The sequence below is a fragment of the Aquarana catesbeiana genome, linkage group LG12, assembly GCF_042186555.1.
Source record: "Aquarana catesbeiana isolate 2022-GZ linkage group LG12, ASM4218655v1, whole genome shotgun sequence".
NCBI lineage: Eukaryota > Metazoa > Chordata > Amphibia > Anura > Ranidae > Aquarana > Aquarana catesbeiana.
The window spans coordinates 240,428,200-240,453,321 of NC_133335.1; the positions used below are offsets into that span (position 1 = coordinate 240,428,200).

A 25,122-nucleotide genomic window follows, 5' to 3' on the forward strand; every position below is an offset into this window, starting at 1 on the left:
GTCTGTCTGAGAACGGGCCACAGGAGTGCAAAACGAACTGCACTTCTGTGATCCATAGGAGAAGTGCAGCCAAACAAGCTTTGACTAGACTTCTCCTTTTTAAGTGGAATTCCAAACTAAACCTAACTAATTTTAAAAGTGTTCCCTCCCCCCTCTTAACACCTATGCTGACTGACCTGTGTAAGAAAAATGTGTATACTTATTTTTCAGGCTACTGCTGTCTGCAAACATGATCGGCTCCCCTGTCTCAGCAGCGGCTGCAGGGGAGAGAAGGGAGCGCCAACAACAGATGGGCAATAGAAGCCTATAAGTGAGGTCGCCACTTTTAGTTTTAAGTTGTGGGCACAAAAGAATAAGAACTTTTCTAACCCTCTCTATTCTAGTTTTTCAAGAAATTATACACCTCTATATTATGTGATAGAACAGATAGAACAGTACGTGGAGTAATTCTTTTATTTATTGATATTTTCAGTCAAGAATACAGTGTCCCTTATCTACAAAATGAGTTGGTGGCCACCTGTGATTTAGGTACCTGTAGATGTGTCTACAGATAACCTCAGGTGCCTAATAATGGTCCATCTAACATTTTCATCTTTAAACTACCATCACTTCAGCTGCGGTCACTTCTTCCTCATGGAAGTTGCTTGAAGTGGAAGCCAACATCCTCCTTCATGGCATCTGGCGTGGGAGGGTTTTCCACATTCTGAAAACCCCAGAACCCTGCCAGAAGGATCTTTCTGCCAGAACCCATGCCCTTTCCATCCAGCTCGCATCAAAGACTCCGTGACTAAGAGAAGAGACTGCACATAGAGCCAGGCCTTTGTGGGGGATGCAAATCTTTTCCCCTGGTAAATTTAGCTCCCTGTCACCTCCAGAGGAAAGAGAAGTGTTTTCCTACGGGCAGGAAAACAGCAAGAAACTGGAACCTTTTGGGTGTAGCTGAAGAGCTGTCATGTCTGAACCGAGATGCACTCAGAAGATGAAGTTTCAGCATTCCACTTCTATTTCTGATTGCAGCCTATCTGTTCACTAGAGACCAGTGACATCACTGAGATGCTTCATATTCATGAGAACGCAGCCTATCCATTCACTAGAGACCAGTGACATCACCGAGACCCTTCATATTCATGAGAACACAGCCTATCCATTCACTAGAGACCAGTGACATCACCGAGACCCTTCATATTCATGAGAACACAGCCTATCCATCACTAGGGACCAGTGACATCACCGAGACTCTTTATATTCATGAGAACATAGCCTATCCATTCACTAGAGACCAGTGGCATCACTGAGACTCTTCATATTCATGAGAACATAGCCTATCCAATCGTTGGAGATCAGTGACATCACAGAGACTCTTCATATTCATGAGAATAGAGCCTATCCATTCACTAGAGACCAGTGACATCACCGAGACCCTTCATATTCATGAGAACACAGCCTATCCAATCACTAGAGACCAGTGACATCACCGAGACCCTTCATATTCATGAGAACACAGCCTATCCTTCACTAGAGACCAGTGACATCACCAAGACCCTTCATATTTACGAGAACACAGCCTATCCATTCACTAGAGACCAGTGACATCACCGAGACCCTTCATATTCATGAGAACACAGCCTATCCAATCACTAGAGACCAGTGACATCACCGAGACCCTTCATATTCATGAGAACACAGCCTATCCAATCACTAGAGACCAGTGACATCACCAAGACCCTTCATATTCATGAGAACACAGCCTATCCATCACTAGAGACCAGTGACATCACCAAGACCCTTCATATTCATTAAAACACAGCCTATCCATCACTAGAGACCAGTGACATCACCAAGATGCTTCACATTCATGGGAGCACAGTCTATCCCTTCACTGGAGACCAGTAACATCATCGAGACAGTTCATATTCATGAGAATGCAGCCTATCCATTCACTAGAGACCAGTGACATCACCAAGGCACTTCATATGAATGAGGACACAGTCCATACCTTCACTGGAGATCAGTGAAATCACAGAGAACCTGCATATTCATGAGCGCACAGCCTATTCCTTCACTAGAGATCCGTGACCTCACTAAGACACTTCGTAGTCATGAGAACACAGCCTATCCCATCACTAGAAACCAGTGACATCACCAAGACCTTTTTTATACTCTCGAGAATGTTTCTTATATATCCAGTATAGAGCAGTGGCATCACTGAAACACTTCATGAGAACACAGCCTAGACATTCAGTATAGAGCAGTGACATCACAGATAGACCAGCTAATTACTAGGTGACAGGTTCCCGTAAAAGATTTTTATCTTCTTTCTCCCCCCCCCCCCTTTTTCTTTTTCTTCCCTGACCCTTTACTGTATATTTTGGAGGCACAGGAGCTGCAGAAGGTGGCACTGACTTCTCCTTCTTTCATCCGCTCTGGAAACTTCTTGATGGAAAGTGTAGGCAGAGTGTCCTCTATGTTTATATACCATTGTTGGGTGTTACAAACAAGGTTTAATATCCAAGAGACAATTTCCCTCTCCTCACTTATTTTTCTTCCTCTTTTAAGCCGAGGGGAAAATCTGAGGAGTGTTGTGGGAGGTCATTTTCACCCCTCCAGTCCTCAAATAATGGAAAGAAAGTGACCATGGATACAAAAATATATTGGTAACCACACTACATTGACAAGACAAATATCTTTCGGGCAAGAAGTTACACTCCGTTTTTTCCTGTAAGCTCGTGTAGTGTTATGATACAGGGATTGACAGATCTTTCCACAAGGAGGATTTCTAATCATTTGCTCCAAACTAGAAACATAAATATCTTCTTTAAAAATATTTCTAGGTTTTTTTTTTCTTCATTTTGTTGAAGTTTTGTCAAGGCTATAAAGTTCAGAACTGTTGTTCAACATCTGGGGCACACCGGTGATGGTTTTTAGGAACATTCAGATGTTGGCTTAAAGCTACATGTACAGACCTGCTGGGATGGATAAAGAATAATAGAAGGGATCAAAGTGTTATCTTTTCTGGAGAAAATGCTTCGTTGGGCTCCTTTCAGTGCTGGTCACGTGACCAGTAACCATTTGGTCTCAAAATGTTTCCTGAAGCGGAGGATCCGTCAGTCTGATCTCTGATGGGCTTCACGTGACCGATTTGCCTAGGCTTTTGGTCATGTGAACAGCACTAGTGCTTTCACCAGGAAAGGTAGATATTTCCAAACATCTTTTTTTATTTGCCCCATCAAATCTTTTAAAGAGGACCTTTTCTCTTTTCTTTTTTTTTTTTTTTTACAAAATTTGTGAAATCATAATTTTTTTTAAGTCTTTTTATTTGCTTACCTTTCTTGTGTCCACTTCCTGGATTCCCTGAAGGCACAAATGACGTAGGCTCAGCTCAGCTGCACTGATACCTCCTGAGAGGGCAACGTCATCAATGCCTTCAGGGGGATCTTGTAGCATTATTGCAAGTTCTTGTAGCGGTGTTTGTACTGCGCATGTGCAAGATTGAGAGCATCTTGCGCATGCACCCTACAATTTTGCCTTCATCTATTTAACCAAGATTTTGGAGGGAAGACTCTTATTTTAATAAAGCTCTTGTAAAGGATAATTTAAGAGAAATTAAATTAGAATGTCACTTATGAGGCCCCTGGTGATTTCACTTATGACGAAACACATAGGGAGGAGCCGGGAAACACTTGTGCACTAAGCTGTGGCCATTTAGGATGCTGACATTCCAGAGACCTATGCAATGGAAAGCACTGTATACTCTGCATGTTGCTGTGAGTGCGTTTACACAATAAAGAGGATTTGTAAATGTGGATCTACATTATGAGAGCTGTCATTTTCTGTCCTATTTGCATTCTGTTTAGGCCATAGAGCAGATTTCTAATATCCTTTATTAAATTACTAAACATGTTATGCTTACCTGTTCTGTGCAATGGTATTCTGCACTCTCAGCTCTTCCTCTTCTGTGTGTGCCCCATAGCATACCACTGGCTATGGGGGCACACCTGCGGGATCACCTCCGATCTGGGCTGTGTGTGTCCATAGACACGCGCTGCTGTGTGTCTCACAGGATTTGATTGACAGCAGCAGGAATCAGTGGCTCTCGCTGCTCTCACTGAGTCCTGCGAGGAGCGGAACATAGACCAGCGCCGCTGGTCAGGCTCAGGCACAGCGCTGAATTGAGATTGGACTCAGGTAAGTATATAGGGAGGTGAGGGGGCGATACAACTATGGGGACGTTTTTTACATTAATGCAGGGATTTAAACATTTCATTAGACTGATGATGAGGGGCAGAGGAAGGAACAAAGGATAGCAAAATGTAAGCAGATTAAGCTTCAGCTTTAAAGTCCAACTCCAGCCAAAAATGTATTTTGTTTTTATATAGAGCAGACAAGAGATTGAGAACCACTTTCAGGTTTATATTTTTGCCTGTGATACTATAGAGGAGATTTCTCTTCACTTCCTGATGGTAAATTTCTCCAACGGGTACATAGACATACATGCATTGTAGTAGATTGAGGGGGGAATCGGAACTTCTGATCTTTTTATTGCTGTCTGTGCGTTTTGTCCTGGAAATTTTAAGCTCCTCCTTATAAGCAAATAATTTCTTAAAAGCACAAATACAGCTCTCTTGTATGATGCCGGGAAAGCGCGCTTGTATATCTCCAAGTAACACAGACACAGATGCTGGTATCATGTTGAGCTTAGCAAAATCCTCCCTAGGATAGGCAGCTCCCTTTATTTATACTGTAAACATGAATAACAAAGGAAGTTGGTGGCTTCAGAATCGGCCAATTGGACACTTGTATTTCTTCAAAAGAACCAATCACACACATGTATATATATTCAAATAGAAATACAGTAGTGATGTGTGCAGATGGTCGTGTGCAGAGCCATGCGGAAAATGTCCTGTGAGACACAAAGGGTCTTACAATTTGAACACTACTTACATGGCTCTGAACACGATCGTGTGCACATTCCCACTGCTACCAATGACGCGAGCCGTACTCCATCATGGCTCAGTGGGCCATAATTTTGTATGGTTATGCTATGGTTCCCATGTACGCAGATCTGCTTACTAGAAGCGTTAATGCAGTCGCCATGAAGAGGCCAGCCTCTTTGTGAGGCCTGAACGAACATCCTTAAAAGAACAAACAGATCTGCCATGTCCACGGGAAATTTCCGCAGTCAATGGTCTTCCACCAACGTCTGTATGTGCGAATACCCTCACATGAGCGTATTACAGCAAAACTGACACTGGGGGACATCTGACAACATACATTAATAGAAATTTCCACAACAGTTTCTGTCACAGTAAAAACCGCACCCCTGCCGTATTTCACCTACAGATGCCAGAACGATATGAATTGTGGAAAGACCTCCTGAATTGGGTCACAAACAAAAATATAAACCTAAAAGAAATTTAACTTCTTCCCACACTTTCCAAAAAAAAAAAAAAAAAGATTGAAGTTAAGCTTTGAAGTGGAACTTCACTGAAGTTCCGCTCTTCCTCTTGCTCCCTCCCTCCTCTGCCAATAATAAAAACACTTTTTCTTGTAGGGGAACGGGTACCTCATTTTTACAAGCACCCGCTCCCACGTCTGCTGGAATCGTCCCTCTCCCTTCCTACCCACAACCTCCTGGGACACATCAGAGCGCAGTGCCAAGCCAGCTGTGCAGCCGCAGGAAGTCACATCTGGCTTCCCACAGTCAACATGGCAGCGCTGGGGGCCTGAAGACCTGCGAAGAACCGGCCCAGCAGAGGACAGCGCTTGATCCCTAGACAGGTAAGTGTCCATTTATTAAAAAACAAGCAAAAGAGGGTGCGGCCATCCAAATGCAGACTTTGTAAAAAATGACAGATAAAAGAGGATAAAACAATATATTGCACTCGCTGTATATAGGTGGTCAATGTGCATGTCATCCTTGGAAGTGTGGTCATCAGGAGAGCTGCAGAAATTTGCAGGTAAGCTGCTGGTGTCGGCAGAGTGGTGCTAGGCTGGACTTCAAGCAGTCTGGATGGAAGAACGTAAAGACCGCTTGGAGCTGGAACCCTGCCGCTTCCAGAGGACTGCAGAGATCAGCAGGTAAGCGGCTGGTGTCGGCAGAGTGGTGCTAGCAATGGCGGACTTCAAGCAGTCTGCAGCTGGATGGAAGAACATGAAGATTGCTGGGAGCTGGAACCCCGCTGGTCTGAAGATTCTCCACCTTGTCTAATCAGAGAATGTAATGCTTTCTCTGAATGGCGCCCATGTCGAGAAGCCGATCCTCTGTGTTCAGAATGCAGCAGGCTAACCTCTCAGTAGGCGTCCCTAAAGCAAGTGGAGATCCCTGGAGTAGTGGGGTCTACTTCAGTGATTTTCAGATTCAAGGGGCATTGGCCAGGTATGGTCAAAGAGTTTGTTGGCTCTCACATGAATGCACTGAGCAAACTAGATAGTGAGCCATGGGGAGCAGAAAAGAACTGTCAAAAGACCTGCGTAACAAGGTAATGGAACTTTAAAAACATGGAAAAGGATATAAAAAGATATCCAAAGCCTTAAATTTGCCAATAAGTACTGTTCAATTGCTTATTAAGAAGTGGAAAATTCTTAGATATTTTGATACCAAAACAGGGTCAGGTAGACACTGAAAGATTGCAGCCACAACTGTCAGAGGAATTTTTCGGGATACAAACAAAAACCCAGGTAACCTCAGGAGAAATACAGGCTGCTCTGGTTCCAATACCTTATTACGCAGGTCTTTTGACCATTCTTTTCTGCTCCCCATGGCTCAGTATCTAACCTGCTCAGTGCATTCACGTGAGAGCTAACAAACCCATTGACTATTTATACACAGACACTAATTGCATTTTAATTTCCCAGGTCTGTGGCTTTTTAACCTTTAATTGCTATTTTAATCTGTGTGTGTGTCGCCTTTGTGTGTCTGTACCAAGGCCAAACATTCCAGGGGATGGAAACGTTGGATCACAGTCATTTGGGTGATTTTTGTTATCATTATAATTTAAAAATGAGCCAAACAACTAAGTGATAATAAATGGCTTCATATGATCACTATCCTTAAATAAGAGGTTTTTTGGCATGATCCATCATATCAATATTAATGCCAAAATTTCACGATTTCTGCCAGGGATGCAAACTTTTGAACACAACTGTAAAGGGTTGGCTTCCACCAGTCTTGTGATCTTTGAGGGTTATTACCTTCATATTAAAAGCAGCTAGAAAGCTCAGAGGCTTGTTCTAAAGCTCTTCTGCTGCTTGTTAAGAGTAATTAAGAGTATTAATTATTCGAAGTCCATAGTTTGGGCACAGGTGCACTTTAAGTGGCAACTCCTGATTGGAGTAGGCAAGCTTCAGTATCCTGTCAATGTCCAGAAGATTGATCACTCTTGGGTCCATCAGAGGTGGAAAGTACGACTTATGAGGGTCATTGGAAGGTGACTGAGTCAGTCCTATAAATTTCCTCAGTTTTGGGTTGAGGAGACCAGACGATGAGTAGAAAAGCGTCCTGCGTGCTTTCCGTTGGCTTGGACTCTCGTGTGTGCTGTTTTTTTTTCCTTCCCATCCCGGCCAGTAACTCGGTAGAGCCAACATAAGTGGGGTTGTTATTGTGATCGCTGCCAGGATTTGCTCTCTTCTCTTTACTGTTTCATTGCCAGAGGTGTGGAAGTACGCAGTGCCATATTCCTGGCTCCCTGGTAGGATGGAGGCTCACATCTTGAATAAGATGACATCAACCTGATGATAGATTCTCATGAAGTTGTGAAATGACTAAAGGGAGGTGACTTGAAAGGGCTCCGCTCTTCTAAATTATTTTGAATCAGTTTCTGTTTTTTTGGCAACAAATAAGTTATATAACAAATAAATCTGACATATACATCCAATATTTGGTTGTTTGCCAAATGACAACGAGGGGGCCGTATACATTCACTGGTGGTGAATCTATCACGGTCTTTTAAAATGCACTTTAAAGACTTACCAGCAGTGGATGATGAATGTCGGCTTCACTTTTTATATATATATATATATATATATATATATATATATATATATATATATATATATATATATATATATAAATATGCCCCTAATTGTACCTGGTTCCAGTTATTTTTGTTATCATTGGTTTTCTAGCTGGGCAGATTTCAGATCTTGTCTTGTTTTTGTAAGTATTGGCTAGTCTCCCCACACCCTTGAAAACAGGCGGACAGGTAGCCCGGGACACACCTCGAAATCCTGTGCACCACCGACTACCATTGTGCTAAAACCTTATAAGATATCTACAGGGCCCTGATGTTTAGAGAAACCTTATGGGTTGTTTGCCAAATGCCTAACCAGTTTTCAGTTGTAAGGTCCAGGTAAGTAGTCCACTTGGCCACATAGGCTGAGGGGGGAGTTATTGTGGGGTAGCTAGCAACATTACGTAGAGTGTAGATATGACTCCCTTCACATGTGGGTTGGCTTTACATAGTCGTTTATACGTGTACATAATGCTTAAGTCCATATCAAATGTGTATTTGGTGATGTAGAAGTGTTTTATTTGAAGGTATCTAAAAATCTTGGGGTTAGGGAGCTTATATTGGGCTTGTAGAGTTGGAAAGGACATGAAACCTCTAGATGTCACAAGACAGCGCAGTTGGGTCAGCTGCAATCGCGTCCAATGGTGGAATGTGGTTGGTGAGGGTATTGCTAGGTAGAAGGTCAGATTATGGAAAAAAATATAGTAGGGGCAGATGAGGTGAAATAAGGTTAAATGGTTCAAGAAAGGTTGACCACACTACCAGTTATGAAGCAGTGATAATTATTTTATTGAAGATAAAAACCCATCAAGATACATCATAAGACATCATGAGACCTCTATGCAAGCATGGAAAGATTAACGTGTTTCACGAATCAAGGTTCGCTTAGTCATAAAGCAGATTATGACTAAGCAAACCTTGATTTGTGAAACGCGTTAATCTTGCCATGCCTGCATAGAGGTCTCATGATGTCTTATGTATCTTGATGAATTTTTATCTTCAATAAAGTCATCATCACTGCGTCATACCTAGGAGTGCAGTCAACCTTGCTTGAACTATTGGCTCTTATCCAGGCTGCGGACTGGACCTGCACCACAAGGTTGAGGGGAGCAATCATTCCCACCTGGAGCGGAACAGCTCTGTCTTTGAAATAAGGTTAACCTTGCCTTTTACTCTGTCCCAAATATGTAAGGAGTGCCAGTTGAGGGGGTTGAAAGACGAGCCTCGCTCATGTGGCATAATTCATACTAAGTTATCTATAGAGTATGGTTCAACATGCAAGGCCTCAAGTCCAACCCAAAGGGGAACTTCTTCAGAACATGGTATTTGAGCAGGGTTACCAATTGGGCTGCCTGGTAGTATTTGGGGTTGGAGATGGCGCTGTACTGACTAGATCGGTCACTGGAAGTGGGTGAGTGATAATGTAAGCAGATAGGAAGAGTTTCCTTCCGCTGATTTATGCCCAAATTGAAGGGAGGTAGTGGTGGGACCTTTTTGGGACCTTTTTGGAGCCAGGGCTGCTGCCCCTAGGAATGGTTTTAGGTCATTTCTGCACGTGAACTTGGAAACGTAGGTAGACAGGAATGCCCAGTATCCAGTAAATGAGAGTTGGTTAGTGAGTTCTTTTGAGAGTAGCAACAAATATATCAAGCCAACGTGTTACGGTGAACAGACTCTGTTCCCCCGGAACGCATTGGATTAATATATTAGTTACTACGTTCAGAAAAATATTTTAAACTCGCTTTTCAACTTGCGTTTGCTGGATACTGGGCGCTCCTGTCTACGCTCCTTTCCAAGTTCACTGGTAGTATTTGGAGAAGTGCGGATTGCCTAAGCCTCTGGCCAGTTTAGCGCGTAATAGGATCAACATCGAAAGCCGAGGTTGAGTGGATCCCCAAATTAATTGGGTAATCTTACACTGTAGAACACTGAGGAAGTAGGAGGGGACCGCTATCAACTAAACCTGGAATAAATAGAGGATTTTTGGTAGCAGAGTCATCCTGATATGTAAAGTCTAGAGTAACTAATCAGGTTACAAAAGGAACCCAGAATGAACCATAAAAGACTTTCTGTAATAAAGTGTGGTTGGACCTTCTGCTTTATACTCCAATGTGTTGATGTAAAATGAAGCCTCAAGTATGAGTAACAAGTAACATTTGGCAATTTTGTAGTTCGATTACTGTCTGTATTCTGCAGCAGGCCTTATGCAGGGATTGGTTGGCTCTCTTTCCAAATAATGGAATTGATCCACATTTTCAACCTGGTATCCTATTTGGCCCAGATATTTTTGTAAAGGCGTGCTGGCATCCCAGCTAAGCTGCTGTGCCGCCACCTGCCTAGACGGAGTTAGCTATGTGGGTTGTGGCATCTGGAGATAACGTCACGCCATCTACGGGTTTCACCTGCTGATCACTGCAGGCTTCTTCAGGACCAACTCCGCGCTTATAGACTAGCTGGCCCCTATAGTCCTCTGGGTCACTGTTGTCTGTGTTTTTCCTACAGATTCGCATGAGGTGCACATCTGTCCATCTGGTTAGCCTAGAATATTATATGTGCCAGTTGCCATTGAATGGGAATATTTAGGAGATAACATCACAGCTTTTGAACACTACGGAGCGATTCTCCTTTGACTCTATTACCATACTGTGGGTGAGTTGGTTTGTGTGCTGTGATGTCTGGACTGAGGTTTTTTTTTAAAATGACAACGTTGTCATGTTTAATTTGGTGAACAGTGGAGATGTTGGAGATCTAGGGTTTTTTTTATTTCTGTAGTAATAAATTGTGCTTTGGTTACACTGCTTTGTCCTCATTTTTGTGAGGCTTCTTTTAGTCTCTGGATTGCTATATGGTTGCTTTAGTTACAAGCATATTACCAAAAGATACTAGGTGAGCCGGTGAAACCTAAGTTTATATATATTTACTATATTGTCAAAAGTATTGAGACGCCGGTCTTTACACACACATGAACTTTAATGGCATCCCAGTCTTAGTCTGTAGGGTTCACTATTGAGTTGGCCCACCCTTTGCAGCTATAACAGGTTCAACTCTAATGGGAAGGCTGTCCACAAGGTTTAGGAGTGCGTCTATGGGAATGTTTGACCATTCTTCCAGAAGAGCATTTGTGAGGTCAGGCACTAATATTGGACGAGAAGGCCTGGCTCGCAGTCTCCGCTCTAATTCATCACAAAGGTGTTCTATGGGGTTGAGGTCAGGACTCTGTGCAGGCCAGTCAAGTTCCTCCACCCCAAACTCGCTCATCCATGTCTTTATGGACCTTGCTTTGTGCACTGGTGGGCAGTCATGTTGGAACAGGAAGGGGCCGTCCCCAAACTGTTCCCACAAAGTTGGGAGCATGAAATTGTCCTCAATGTTTTGATATGCTGATGCCTTAAGAGTTCCCTTCACTGGAACTAAGGGGCCAAGCCCAACCCCTGAAAAACAACCCCCCGCCATAATCCCCCCCTCCACCAAATGATTTGGACCAGTGCACAAAGCCTAGTCCATAAAGACACGGATGAGCAAGTTTGGGGTGGAGGAACTTGACTGGCCTGCACAGAGTCCTGACCTCAACCCGATAGAACACCTTTTGGGATGAATTAGAGCAGAGACTGCAAGCCAGACCTTCTCATCCAACATCAGTGCCTGACCTCACAAATGCTCTTCTGGAAGAATGGTCAAACATTCCCATAGACACCCTCCTAAACCTTGTGGACGGCCTTCCCAGAAGAGTTGAAGCTGTTATAGCTGCAAAGGGCGGAGCCAACCCAATATTGAACCCTACGGACTAAGACTGGGATGTCATTAAAGTTCATGTCCGTGTAAAGGCAGGCGTCCCAATACTTTTTGACGTTACTGTGCCTATGCGGGTTAGACCCTCGTTTTTCTTTTTGGATGGATTCCCACGTTCTTATTTTCGTTATTTTGCAGGCCGCCTGTAGTGGGTGGAGCTAATGGGTCCCACCCACAGCTCTACTTCCTGTACAGGCAATGAAGGTTGATTTGCAAAGGCATTTGGTGCTCATAAAGTGGCGCTATATCATTTGAGGCTAGTTAGGATTATATTTGAATTAAAGTTTCGTGCCCAGAGTTCATTTTCTAAATAGACATACGACCGATTGTCTCCCACCTATTAAATGATCCTTCCACCCAAAGGCGATTTATAAAACACTCACACATGACATCAGATAGGGCCGGTAACAGACTGTAAAAATGGCCTCCTTTTTTGTTATATGCTTCCAGCGTTTTACTCCTCAGTGCATTTTAATACCGCTATAAACCTGACCCGCAGGTCCGTCACTTTAAAGAGATTAATCTTTTTCCTTGTAAACGTCGGATAATAATGTAAGAGTCTTGATCTCCCATTAAAAGCCAAAGGCTGCTTTCTCTCGTTAAATACAGTTGAGGGAGAAAAAAAAAAAATAAGAGATTTAGTCTCTTATCTGCCTCTTGTCTGGCTCTGGCTTTCTACTGGAAATGGAGCCATAAAAATATCCCATAAAAAGCCTTACCCCGGCGACTCCTTTTCATGCGATCTGTAACACTAATCTCTTGGCACGTGCCACGTTCCCGCTCGGCTTTTAGGAGCTTTCCCTCCTTTCCCAGGAACCGTGCCGCCCCACGACCCAGCGAGGCTTTCTTTTTATGACTTGTTTTTTAACTGATGTACTTTAACGACTTGTTTTCATTATCTCGCTCCTGATGGAACGGGTTGCAGAAGCTGGACGGAGCTCGCCCTGGCTGCGCAGTGTACGATGGGCCACATGAGTCTTCCCTGTGATGTCATAGTTATATAATAGGTAACCTGAATAAACAAATAGACTTCTTTTACAGTATGTAATAAGGGCTGTGCCTTTCTGCTTCCTGCACTGTTTTGTGGTTTTTAATTAGATTTACAAATCTTCAGGGGTTGTGTTCTCATGAAAATAGTGGCTTACTAGGAACAAGTGATATCATAATGGCAGCTATCCCTGAGCACATGGGCTTATCACCAAAATTTGTGAGAATACAACCTATCTGTTCAGGAAAAACAGTGATATCACTGGAAACTTCATATGCATAATAAACCCAGCCTGCCCTACCGATACTCTTCATATTTATGAGAACACAGCCTATCCATTCACTAGAGACCAGTGACATCACCGAGACCCTTCATATTCATGAGAACACAGCCTATCCAATCACTAGAGACCAGTGACATCACTGAGACCCGTCATATTCATGAGAACACAGCCTATTCATTTACTAGAGACCAGTGACGTCACCAAGACCCTTCATATTCATGAGAACACAGCCTATCCATCACTAAAGACCAGTGACATCACCGAGACCCTTCATATTCATGAGAACACAGCCTATCCATCACTAGAGACCAGTGACATCACCGAGACTCTTCATATTCATGAGAACACAGCCTATCCAATCACTAGAGACCAGTGACATCACCGAGACCCCTCATATTCATGAGAACACAGCCTATCCATCACTAGAGACCAGTGACATCACCAGGACCCTTCATATTCATGAGAACACAGCCTATCCATCACTAGAGACCAGTGACATCATGAGACTCTTCATATTCATGAGAACACGGCCTATCCATCACTAGAGACCAGTGACATCATGAGACTCTTCATATTCATGAGAACACGGCCTATCCATCACTAGAGACCAGTGACATCATGAGACTCTTCATATTCATGAGAACACAGCCTATCCATCACTAGAGACCAGTGACATCACCAGGACCTTTCATATTCGTGAGAACACAGCCTATCCAATCACTAGAGACCAGTGACATCACCGAGACCCTTCATATTCATGAGAACACAGCCTATCCAATCACTAGAGACCAGTGACATCACCGAGACCCTTCATATTCATGAGAACACAGCCTATCCATTCACTAGAGACCAGTGACATCACCGAGACCCTTCATATTCATGAGAACACAGCTTATCCATTCACTAGAGACCAGTGACATCACCGAGACCCTTCATATTCATGAGAACACAGCCTAACCATTCAATAGAGACCAGTGACATCACTGAGACCCTTTATATAATAATGAGAACATGGCGTATCCAATCACTAGAGACCAGTGACATCACAGAGACCCTTCATATACACGAGAACATGTAAATCACGAGATTAACTATGTGGCTAACAAGTGAATGTGTGCTGCTTGTACTCCCTGATCTTGCTGGGTTTCTCTCCTTACTTTCATATCTGAACGGCAGGGAGAAATCGAGTTTACAAACACATCTGTTCTGTGACTGGCCACATCCGATCAGCAGGTTTACAGCCAACATGATTGGCTGTAACCTACTGACAAACTTGTGCTGTGTTTTAAGTCAGTAGGGGGGCATGGCGGGCATGCGTGCCTCTAAACCAGGAAGTACATTGTGACTTATGGGTGTGTTGCAGTACCTGGCTGTGCAAAAAATTGACTGTTAGCCGGCGGGCAGGTGGTTAATCGAACGGTTAATCGAACGCTCCCGTATAAGAAACTGATCAGAGGTCGCCCCCAAAAAAATCTGGAAATTTGGGTATACGGCAAGAAGATTTTGCTGCTTGCTGTTTTTAGATGGAGCTCCGTCTTGATTTTGAGCAGTGACTTGGGTCATATATACTCAGGCTATATTCAGTATATATAATATATTATTAGTATATACTGTATGTTACATGCATATAATTTGAAGGAAATAATGTATTGGCCTCCCGGATGTGTCCTCTGTAGGATGTATCAACCTGAATAGGTTTACCATTAAAATGTGTATATATAAACGTACATATATATATATATATATAGGCACATGTGCTGTATTTAGTTTAGCAAAGGATTCTGGGAATACCTTCCTTTTTTACAACTCACCAGCTGAACAGATGGTGTTATTGTAAGTCCAGACTTCTTTCTTTTTTTTTTTTTTTTCCTCCTTTTTTTAATTGCCTTCGTTGTGCACCTGTATTACTGGTCTACAAATATTTTTGTTAAATGTGTCAGTGTTTCTTGACGCCCGCTTGGAGATTCCTATATGGTGTATGTCATCTGATTGGAGAAACAAGCTTTGACCTTCTTCTTGGCAGAGAGGGTTGAGGGGGGGGAGGGGAAGGGGAATAAGAAAGCCTGGCAGAGAATTGTGGGAGATGGGTTGTTGCCAAAAGTGCACCATTTTGTGCCTCTTTTTTTTTTAAGAGTATTTTTTGTGCCCTTGGTGTCGCTAAAAATAGTTTTTTACATTCTACAGTCTTTGAAAAGTATTCATACCCCTTGAAATTTTCCACATTTTTTCATGTTACAACCAAAAATGTAAATGTATTTTATTGGGATTTTATGTGATAGACCAACACAAAGTGGCAAATAATTGTGAAGTGGAAGGAAAACGATAACTGATACAAATAAATATGTGAAAAGTGTGTGTGTGTGAGTGTGTGGGGGGGGGGGGGTGCATTTGTATTCAGCCCCCTTTACTCTGATACCGCTAACTAAAATCTAGTGGAACCAATTGCCTTCAGAAGTCACCTAATTAGTAAATAGAGTCCACCTGTGTGTAATTTAATCTCAGTATAAATACAGTTGTTCTGTGAAGCCCTCAGAGGTTTTTTAGAGAACCTTAGTGAACAAACAGCATCATGAAGGCCAAGGAACACACCAGACAGGTCAGGGATAAAGTTGTGGAGAAGTATAAAGCAGGGTTAGGTTATAAAAAAAAAATCTCCCAAGCTTTGAACATCTCACGGAGCTCTGTTCAATCCATCATCGGAAAATGGAAAGAGTATGGCACAACTGCAAACCTACCAAGACATGGCCGTCCACCTAAACTGACCGGCCGGGCAAGGAGAGTATTCATCAGAGAAGAGCCAAGAGGTCCATGGTAACTCTGGAGGAGCTGCAGAGATCCACAGCTCAGGTGGGAGAATCTGTCCACAGGACAACTATTAGTCGTGTTCTCCACAAATCTGCCCTTTATGGAAGAGTGACAAGAAGAAAGACATTGGTGAAAGAAAGTCATAAGAAGTCCTGTTTGTAGTTTGTGAGAAGCCATGTGGAGGACACAGCAAACATGTGGAAGAAGGTGCTCTGGTCAGATGAGACCAAAATTCAACTTTATGGACTAAAAGCAAAATGCTACGTGTGGGGAAAACTAACACTGCACATCACCCTGAACACACCATCCCCACCGTGAAACATGGTGGTGGCAGCATCATGTGGTGGGGATGGTTTTCTTCAGCAGGGACAGGGAAGCTGGTCAGAGTTGATGGGAAGATGGATGGAGACAAATACAGGACAATCTTAGAAGAAAACCTGTTAGAGTCTACAAAAGACTTGAGACTGGGGCGGAGGTTCACCTTCCAGCAGGACAACGACCCGAAACATCCAGCCAGAGCTACAATGGAATGGTTTAGATTAAAGCATATTCATACTTGAAAATTAAGAGAGAGAACAGGAAGCGGCACCTAAGTGTAGAGATTAAGAAGTCATTGATTTGCACAAGGATTAAAAACACTTACAGAATGTCAGTTGGTGTCAGACTCAGAAAAGCAGCGGGGAGAAGGGTGGCTACCCCGGTCCGTCCTTCGCGTTTGTGCCATCCTCGGGGGGTTGTAGAGATCAGGTGTAGGTCCTCTGGGCGTCCTGTGGCCACAAGTTTTTAATCCTTGTGCAAACAAATGACTTTTTAATCTCTACACTTAGGTGGTGCTTCCTTTTCTCTCCCTTCTTGTCTTTAACACAGAGCTGGCTATAACAGATGGACTGATGTATAGATTACACATGAATTAATTACTTTGCTTGCTATCATCTATGGACTATGGGACTGTTATTACCATGCTTATTCAGCAATTGACCTTGCTCCAGGAAAACTTCTTTTTTCTCAAGACTTGAAAATTGCTGTTCACAGACGCTCTCCATCCAATCTGACAGAGCCTGAGATATTTTACAAAGAAGAATGGGCAGAAATGTCCTCTCTAGATGTGCAAAGCTGGTAGAGACATCCCCAAAAAAGACTTGTAGAGAAAGGGGGTTCTACAAAGTATTGACTCCGGGGGGCGCCATACAAATGCCCCCCCTCCCCCACACTTTTCACATATTTATTTGTATCATTTATCATTTTCCTTCCACTTCGCAATTATGTGTCACTTTGTGTTGGTCAATCACATAAAATCCCAATAAAACACATTTACGTTTTCAGTTGTAACATGAAAAAAAGTGGAAAATTTCAAGGGGTATGAATACTTTTTCAAGGCACTGTAGCTCCTATGGTGTCCTGCTTTTTGTCACTTGGCATCAGCAGTGGGTTGAGAGATAGTTTAGTAGGGTGTTGGGTAGTGGAAAACAATTTCTCCTACGTGTTTTTTTTTTTTGTAAATTTCTTTTTATTGATTATGCATAAAATAAAAAATAAAGAACACAAAACATAATACAACGATACCCCCCCCCCCCCACCAGGGAACACCCCCTTCTCTCGGGTGACAACTAATTTCTCGGGGATTGACAATAACAGTTCCATATCAGAAAAAAAGACACACAGATTCATAAATGCAGTTCCTTCATAATACATACAATCTCATGTCTTCACTCTAAAAGGAAAATTATTCAAAGCAATGAAGACCTTAGATATAGAAGGGATCAGGTGACTTCTCTACATGTTAAAGTATTTGTAAAGGCAGAAGGTGCAATCTATGCATTAAAATAAAAATTACTCCCCTCAGCCCCCCTAATACTTAACTGAGCCCCATCTCCATCCAGCGATGTTGCAAGAGAGTCTCCGCTGTCGAGGACTCTCCTTCCTCATTGGCCGAGACAGCAACGGGGGGGGGCGCCATTGGCTCCTGCTGCTGTCAATCAAAGTTAGTGAGTCAATGTGAGAGAGAGAGGGGGTGGAGCCGAGCCGCAGCTCCGTGTCTGAATGGACACACAGAGCAGCGGCTCAGCTTGGTTGCCCCCATTGCAAGCTGCTTCCTGTGGGGGCACTCGCCAGGAGGGAGGAGCCAGGAGCATCGGCGAGGAACCCGAGAAGTGGAGGTGCTGGGTCGCTCTGTGCAAAACCCTTACCAGAGCAGGTAAGCATGACGATTGGGCCCTTTGACACCAACGATGAGGCACAATTCTTCCCAAGGACACCAACGATTGGACATAATTCTTCCCAAGGACACCAACGATTGGACATAATTCTTCCCAAGGACACCAACGATTGGACAGAATTCCTCCCAAAGACACCAACGATTGGACACAATTCCTCCCAAAGACACCAACGATTGGACACAATTCCTCCCAAAGACACCAACGATTGGACACAATTCCTCCCAAAGACACCAACGATTGGACACAATTCCTCCCAAAGACACCAACGATTGGACACAATTCCTCCCAAAGACACCAACGATGAGGCACAATTCCTCCCAATGACACCAACAATAGGGCACAATTCTTTCCAATGACACCAAGAATTGGGCCAAATGACAGCAATGATGGGGCACAATTCCTCCCACTGGGGTCAGGACCTTTTTTACTCTCGGACCACAGTCCAGCCCCCCCCTAAAATCTGAAGGAAAGTAAACTGGCCCCTTTGTTTAGAAAATTTGGAGACCTCTGCTCTAAAGTAAAAAGGCTGAGATAGGCTAAACTAGTTGATGTCCAGAACGCACAGAAAGATGTTATTGGAGGACAGGAGAAGAACCTTGTATTTTGCCTCAGGCTCTCCAATTGCAGTCGCAAGTTTGAGGTTAGGCCACAAGTCTCATTCAGTCTGGGTGGGTTGGTGGTCAGCTTTTCTTGATATAGGGGAACTCAAGTGTAGCCCCTGTCATCCCCAAAAGGCCGCACATAATTTTCCATAATGTAATGTTACAGAAAGCTGTCGGAGACTGCAGATATGAGACAGGAGATGGTTAGAGACGGCTAACCTGCTATAGGACCTGTTGGAGATTAAAAACATTCCTTAATAGTTGTTGGAAACTGAGGACATGCCCCTGGAGGTTTTCATAGATTGGCGACACATTACATGAGACTGTTAGAGATCACTGCTATTACAGAGCAATAGGAGACACCGAATAAAGCAGAATTTTACTCATAGCAACTTGATAACAAATAATGTTCTTTAGCAAGGAACATACATACATCCGCATTAATAATTATACTATCAAAATTAGTGTGTGCTTGTTCCTGTTGTTCTTTCTGGAGGCTGCCATTTTGCTGAAGCCCATAGCCCCTAAGCAGCAGTAAATCTTTAAGCTGTCGACCTCTACGTTTTTTTGCACAATGCCGAAAAATAGAGAGCGACTGAGAATGTGCAGAGCAAGGTGAAACTGAGTGTATTACTGGATTTTAAATAGTACATAGGCAATTATTTTTATTGGTTGACATATATACCTGCAAAAGGGGCCAAAAGTGATCTAGCAGGACTTAGTGTTATTAAACACATACTGTTTAATATACATTGCCCCTTCTATTTCTGTAAAAAAAATAATATAAATAAAGTGTTTTATATTGTCATACAAATATATATTTGACATCAAATCTTTATTTTTTTTTGGCCGTAACATGATGCAGGCGGATTTCTGCCAGTCACAGGTTGTTACGGAAGGGGAGATGGTTTTTATCTATGTTTTCCGGCCCCCCCCCGTCGCCGAATTGTTACCACCTCAGCTCCCGGGGGGTTTGTTCCTCATCCCCCAGTGCCTCCAATCATCATTACCATCATCTACGTTCTTTTAAATTTTACCCTTAGGTAAGAGTGTTAGGTTTTTGCTCCCTCTCTTTCCTGTTCTAATTAATTACCATTGATTATGAATTTACAATCTAGTATAGCATAGCTGCTCCTGATGAGTGGAGACAATCCACGAAACGCGTCGAGCTTTCTTATTTGATGCTATGTCACAGTAATCATGCTTTACTATGGGTTTTATTTGTTTGAATCATCAATTAATTGATACCTATCATGTTTTTACATATATTGGGTATATTGCTGGTTCCATCATTTATCATGTGCAACTAACTATGTATATTATGCAATCAATTTTATTTATTATTATGTGATTTACCTTATACCTTACTCTGTATTATACCTATTGACTTACCTATTGATTTAATATGAATGTTATCTATTGCCCTATGCTCAATTGGGTTATTAATAAATACTATATTTACCTTTATCGATTGATTCGTTCTACCCTAGTGTTCATACAAAGTCCCATTTACCCCCCATTTTTTCCCATCTCCCCTTCCTTTTCAAATAATTAGGGATGGAGACCTGTGTACTGCAGTAGTCATGGCCTCATATAAAGTCCCAAGAACAATTCTTTCTTTATAACAGTCACAGGTTGTGTCACGCTACTGCAGCCTGTGTCTTAGAATTACCGGGAGGTGAAGCCACCAATAATCTACATGTAATATCCACCCCCATTGTGTTTACCTGTTTAGTGGGCATGGAGGGAGGGAATGGCCTGTCATTGTGTATACGCCCACATGTGTTACTCTATAGTCACATGGGCTGCTCAGATGTGATAGGTAGGAAATGCTTAGCGTAGAAACTCACTAAAAAACTGAGCATGTGCAGAGCTGCCAACACGGCTCTACAAAATTCCTAGCTGCAGTGGGAACATGGACAGAAGGGGGAGATAGAGAGCAGTAGAATCCACCAGGATTTTTACAGAATTCAGAAAATGAAACTCATAGTGACTGAGTATGAACAGCATGGAAGACACCATTTGTTGAGTCTTTTATGATGTGGGTTTAGTGATACTTTCATTTTTTGACTAAACTTCCACTTTAAGGTATGTAGGGTTCCCGAAGGCTACACAAAAAGTGTCAAAGGGCTGCAGGTTGGACACCAGGAGTCTAACCTTTTCTTGCACATCGGTAGATCTTGGGTTTTCAGGTTGAGCCATTGACTGGACATCCAAGCCTGGTTTGGGGTCTTTTGTTTTTTGCGTTGTCTGCTGAAGCCAATTACCTTCATTTCCGTAACGCAACATCTAAGGTGTGGTTTGGGATAAATGAGAACAATGCTATTGCATGTTGCACCTGTAACGCCCACTCCCATTATCATTTGATGCTCATATCAAGGCAATACAGCCAGGTATATTATTGTGCTTAGCAGGAGGCAGCCCAGGGCATGTCAGTTTAAAGGATTAGGAGGTGTATGACAGAGTAGAATGAATGAAAAAAACCCCCACCACCTCCTCCTTTCTTCCTTCTTCCCTTCTTCTTGTGCCAAACCTTTGGGTTGTGTAACTTCCCTGGTTAACGGTCAAAAGCAGTAACTTCACCGAGGCGCATCAGGCGCACCAGCAGACCTTGCAGTGAGTCAAAGTAAAACTTCCATCTGTGTTTCTACATATACCCAGTAACAAGCACAGTAGAGAGATCCCGTAATCATCTTACCACCTTGTCACAGTAGAGGGATCCCGTAATCATCTTACCACCTTGTCACAGTAGAGAGATCCCGTAATCATCTTACCACCTTGTCACAGTAGAGGGATCCCGTAATCATCTTACCACCTTGTCACAGTAGAGGGATCCCGTAATCATCTTACCACCTTGTCACAGTAGAGAGATCCCGTAATCATCTTACCACCTTGTCACAGTAGAGGGATCCCGTAATCATCTTACCACCTTGTCACAGTAGAGAGATCCCGTAATCATCTTACCACCTTGTCACAGTAGAGAGATCCCGTAATCATCTTACCACCTTGTCACAGTAGAGGGATCCCGTAATCATCTTACCACCTTGTCACCATGACGGGGTTTAGCATGGTTAGCTGGCGACAACTTTGGCACTTTTTTACGGTTAAAAAGGACACTTGCCTGTCCTCCACTGGATGAAGTTCTCCTAATTTGTGCCTTCCAAAAACAAGGGATTGTTTGATACAGGTTTTTGTGTTAGCGGAACTCATAGAGCAGGAAAAAGTTGGGTTTTTGAGGCACCATACAAGCCATATAGGAAATCTTAAAAAAAAATGATTTATATATCAATAAAATAAAATAGATCTCTGCGCTGAAAGTGACAGAAGAAAATTTATTGAGCTGGCGGCACACCAAGTATAGGATACACTATACCAGTGGTCTCCGAACTGTGACCCTGGGTCCCGATACAGCCCTTTTGCTTTCTTCTATCTGGCTTTTGTGGCACTATTTCATCCACTGACACCAATTAGGGGCACATCTCCTCCCAATTACTCCAACGATGGGGCACAATTCCTCCCAATGACTCCAACGATGGGGCACATTTCCTCCCAATGACTCCAACGATGGGGCACAATTCCTCCCAATGACTCCAACGATGGGGCACAGTTCCTTCCAATGATACCAACAATGGGGCCCAATTACACTATTGATTGGGCGCAATTCCTCCCAATGACACCAATAAAGGGGCAAAGTTCCTCTCAATGACACCAACAATTGGGCCCAGTGATACCATTGATGTGGCACAGTTCCTTCCAATGATACCAACAATGGGGCCCAATTACACTATTGATGGGACGCAATTCCTCCCAATGACACCAATAAAGGGGCAAAGTTCCTCTCAATGACACCAACAATTGAACCCAGTGATACCATTGATGTGGAACAGTTCCTTCCAATGATACCAACAATGGGGCCCGATTACACTATTGATGGGGTGCAATTCCTCCCAATGACGCCAACGATGGATCATAATTGCTCCCAAATGCATCAACGATGGGGCACAATTCCTTTCACTGACACCAAAGATGGGGCGTTGTTTACTTCCATTAATGTCGGGACATTTTCTACTCCTGATCGTCCCAGTCCAGCCCCCCTAAAGTCTAAAGGAGAGTAAACTGGCCCTTTGTTTAGGAAGTTTGGAGACACCTGCACTATACCAATAAAATCCAAGAAGTGCTGCGCTTAAAACAAGTGAAATTCAAAAAAATGATCATATGATAGTCCACGGTAAACCAATGAAGTAGATGAAAATTATCGCATAGTAGTCCACAGTATCATTTGTAAACGACTTCCGTCAGTGAGTTCTTAAGAAGCAGGTATGTTTGAACTCCTTAAATCCACAAGTGCAAGCAGACGCCAACTCGTGCTCCCTCAACCACTCTGAGGCCTATCAGAGTAATTGTGACCCTCAAATGAGAAGTCATCAAACACTTGTTTTCATCAATATGAAGCACCATAGAATTAAGTGATCAAAGGTCTGCTTTAACTTTTCGTACAGGTGTCCCTGATGATGTCATTAGTGACTAAAAATGTTGGGTGGAGTTGAAAGCTGTGACATCACTGCGCATGCACTCATACCCTTGGGGTCTCTGACAGTTGTAGTTTACATGTCTTTCAATATAATGCACCATGTAATGAAGTAAATCACAGGTCTGCTTTAACCTTCTGGACCATCAAAGCCAGGCATAAAAGACAAAACAAGACCACTTCCCATAGTGTAAATATGGTATATATGTAGCTTAAAACTGGTTAAAAAACACATGAACGCTATGCAAAGAAAGACATATATACTACCACTCCCAGAGTCCTCGAGCGTACAAACGCATGTACACTGACGTCACAGCTTCCAGCTCCGCCCAATGTGTTTCATCATAAATGACGTCATAAGGGACGCCTGCACGAAAGTCTTTTCCCCAAGTGTCAAGTACTCGTTTGGTAAAATAATACTTTTTAAGGTTAGTTATTAACTTTCTGCTTTTAGTTTTTCGGTTATGTCCAAGAGTTCTTGCTCTTAGCTTCATATTGAAAATACTGACCTTATCCACACTAAGTATTTAGTATTTAAAGGTTTTCTTTACAGGTCCTATATCTTACATACAACTCCTTCCAGTAGCTTCCATCCTAAGGTGTTAGCGCATAGTATTTAAAGTTTTCTCAACAGCACCTTACATCTCACTAGTAGTCCTGCTTGGGGTGCAAGCCTCCATGGTACTAGCGGTTACTTAATAGTGCTGCAAAGACTTTTGTACCATTGTGTTTCATTGATTTTTGAAGACTCCTTATTGATGGTCTATTTGTACCTGCATATGTTGTCATGTTTATCTTGCCGCATAGCACAAAATTAAGAATTTAAAGGTTTCAGTCATGTCCCTCCTTTCTCTGCTGGTGACCCCTCTAGTGATATTAAGATCTATATAGAAGATTCAGGGCCTCCTTCCTTCTGCTTGTGATCCATCTAGTGATATAAAGATCTATATAGGGAGGGGAGCAGGACCTCCTTCCTCCTGCTGATGACCCTTCCAGTGATATAAAGATCTATAGAGAGGAATCAGGACCTCCTTCCTCCTGCTGGTAATCCCTCTAGTGATATAAAGATCTATATAGAGGAATAAGGACCTCTGTCTTCCTGCCGGTGACCCCTCTAGTGATAAAAATATCTATATAGAGGAATCAGGACCTCCTTCCTCCTGCTGGTGATCCCTCAAGGGATAACTCAAGAGCTATATAGAGGAATCAGGACCTCCTCCTTCCTGATAGTGGTCTCTCTAGTGATAACTAAAGATCTATATAGAGGAATCAGGACCTCCTTCCTCCTGCTGGTGATCCATCTAATAATGAATAAAGATCTATATAGAGGAATCGGGACCTCCTTCCTCCTGCTGGTGATCCCTCAAGGGATAACTCAAGAGCTATATAGAGGAATCAGGACCTCCTCCTTCCTGATGGTGGTCTCTCTAGTGATAACTAAAGATCTATATAGAGGAATTGGGACCTCCTTCCTCCTGCTGGTGATCCCTCAAGGGATAACTCAAGAGCTATATAGAGGAATCAGGACCTCCTCCTTCCTGATGGTGGTTTCTCTAGTGATAACTAAAGATCTATATAGAGGAATCAGGACCTCCTTCCTCCTGCTGGTGATCCATCTAATAATGAATAAAGATCTATATAGAGGAATCAGGACCTCCTTCCTCCTGCTGGTGATCCCTCAAGGGATAACTCAAGAGCTATATAGAGGAATCAGGACCTCCTTCTGTTAGTGATCCCTCTAGTGATAAATAAAGGTCTATATAAAGTTCACAATGTAGATGTCTATTTGCTCTTGACTTTCAGTTAGGGAGGAGGATCAGCAAGACTTGGCTGTTGTTGACCATCATAACCCAATGGGCTTTGTAGTTGAAGAACAGGCTCAATATTGTGGCTGGATAGCTT

At 42.9% G+C, this 25,122-nt stretch overlaps 1 protein-coding gene across 1 annotated transcript in view; it reads left to right on the top strand.

Annotated features, from left to right (window-relative positions):
* The window catches only part of STX8 (syntaxin 8), a 255,829-nt gene that overhangs the window by 127,209 nt on the left and 103,498 nt on the right, over positions 1-25,122 (top strand). The gene's annotated exons all lie outside the window — the stretch shown is intronic.